The 2,329-nt window shown below is 35.8% G+C and overlaps 1 long non-coding RNA gene across 1 annotated transcript; it reads left to right on the top strand.

Annotated features, from left to right (window-relative positions):
• The first annotated feature begins 1,070 nt into the window (after window positions 1-1,070).
• Window positions 1,071-2,079, top strand: LOC129411580 (uncharacterized). The gene is made up of 4 exons (XR_008633379.1): window positions 1,071-1,383; window positions 1,569-1,702; window positions 1,781-1,856; window positions 2,009-2,079. It is a non-coding gene; the product is annotated as an uncharacterized LOC129411580 (long non-coding RNA).
• Window positions 2,080-2,329: the final 250 nt, after the last annotated feature.

Raw genomic sequence — 2,329 nt, 5'->3', positions numbered from 1 at the left:
GAGTGTTTAAAATCGTCAGCCTGTTTAAAAAAAATAACACATACATTTTGTTCTTACTAATTTATCAAGATAAACATGACTATACTTGACAACAACACAACGGCTCATTGGCACCATAGTGACACAATCTGCAGAAGACGACAATAACATCAGCTAAGATAACAGAAAATAAATAGACTGGCTGTAAATTGGATTTCTTCCTCACGTAGCAGCCATCGTGTTGATTTTATGTGTGCATTTAATCAAAAATACATCTCTTATTATTTGAAAACTCATTTTGATGCTTCATAATGAAAACATGGCAGTGTTGTCTGTTACTTTCTTGCTTTGACTGGTGACATCACTTTCATTTCCCCTTCTGGCAAGAATTAAGATAAGATAAGATAAGATAATCCTTTATTGTCTCCCATGGGAGAAATTTGTCTTGGGACAGGGGGTAACATGCTTTATCAAAAAAAACAAACAAACAGGACAACACAACACAAAGCAGCACATAAACAAACACCATAGAACTAAGTAAATATGAGACAAAGTATGACCACGAGTGATGCACCAACCAGACCTTTAAAAACTATTCTTAACAGGAAAGCCCTTGCATTCTTGTATTCTATTAATTATTGCATATTCCCTAAGTCTATGTGCAGTTCTGATTGCACATTCCCTAAGCCTATTTGCAGTTTTAATTATAATTATTGCACATTCCCTAAGCCTATGTGCAGTTTTGATTGCACATTCCCCTTGAGCCTAAGTGCAGTTTTAATTGCACATTCCCTGAACCTATGTGCAGTTTTAATTATTGCACATTCCCTAAGCCTATGTACAGTTTAATTGCATATTCCCCTTGAGCCTAAGTGCAGTTTTAATTGCACATTCCCTAAGCCTTTTATAATTATTTTTTAACTGCTATTAAACTAATTAAACTATGTTTAATTACATATAAACATATGCAGTATTATCCTGGACTTTTCCTGCATCTTAAAATATTGTAATATTTCACATACAGAGGAAAATATGGTGACAAGGTCAATGAAACACAGAACTGCTGCTCTAGCAGGAGCTTTATACACTGAAAAAACGGTCCGAGAGGGGTTGCTCAAATTGCAAAAACAAATTTGACAACAATAACATCACTTTTTTACGTTTCTCTGTCCAGCATGTTTAAATCTTACAAACATCGCTTGATTGTGGCCGATGTGAGACCTGCATGTTTTAATCAGGTTGAGGAAACATGACTTTATTATAATCTCTGGTGAGGCTCCTCCCTCTGGAATTCTCCTCCCCAAAACCTTTGGAGGGAAAATTCAAATGTAACAGGACACAGGACAGTTACAGGAGCAGAGGACACACAGTGTGGAGCAGGAGGATTATGAAGCTGATCTGGAGGTAAGACTTTTCAAAGATTTTATTATATGCTTCTCCGGCCTAGAATGTCGTCATTGTTAAAACATGTTTGTGTTGTTTTATTTGAAATTAGAGTTAATGTAAGGACAGCTTGAATCAAATTGTCTTTGACTGTCCATCTACAAGAGTGTGACACTTGTACTAAGATTTAAATGTGTTGCTTCCAGAGTCGTCTACAAACACAGAGTGACGTCCAGAGCTCTGCTGGAGCTGTGGGGAAGTTCATGAATGTTATAGTTGATGTTTCAGAAAAAAGGAAGATGTTTGAGAACCAACAAAACACAGACCACAGATGAACAAAGTAAGTAAACCAACTAAAATTATTTTAATTTTTTTCAAAATGAACTTCCTACTGAAACTGTTATCGTACTTGTACAAGGTGATGTGGCATTAGGAGGACTTTATACCAGATGCCCTCCCTGTTACTGTGTTTAGAGGAAGAAAAGCAGCACATGGTGAGTTTTGTTTCTGCAGATACAGTTCTAATGTTCTTGTGATTCTGTTCTGGTCCATTATTGTAGTAATAAGTACTTTAAGTGTATTTAAACATGTACAACAGAGTAGATCATCAGAATGTGATCATCATGTGTTATTCCTGTGTCCACAGGCAGAGACCAGAGCTTCTTCACTGGAATAAATCTTCACACTGTCCAGCTCCAAACTGTGTGTCTCTGTCCCTGTGCTCTGTTTGTGTTTGATTCTGTTTAAGACAATACAGATCTGTAGAAAACTAAAGACTGTTTTTGTATTCTTTTACAGAATTAGATACTTATACATTTCATGATAAGGTACCATAAGATAAATATGCATATTCAGCATGATTTGTTCAAATTTCATCAACATGAAAAAGTGATGTTCATGTTCCGAGAAAAATATGTGTAGAGGGAATCGAAAGAAGTTTCAAAGCCTAAACATAATTTTATTGCGT

Source organism: Boleophthalmus pectinirostris, unplaced genomic scaffold (genome assembly GCF_026225935.1).
Source record: "Boleophthalmus pectinirostris isolate CB_2022bp ecotype Guang Dong unplaced genomic scaffold, ASM2622593v1 HiC_scaffold_5, whole genome shotgun sequence".
Lineage (NCBI taxonomy): Eukaryota > Metazoa > Chordata > Actinopteri > Gobiiformes > Gobiidae > Boleophthalmus > Boleophthalmus pectinirostris.
Note: the sequence above shows the minus strand (reverse complement) of the source record. Positions and strands in the feature narration are given on the sequence as shown.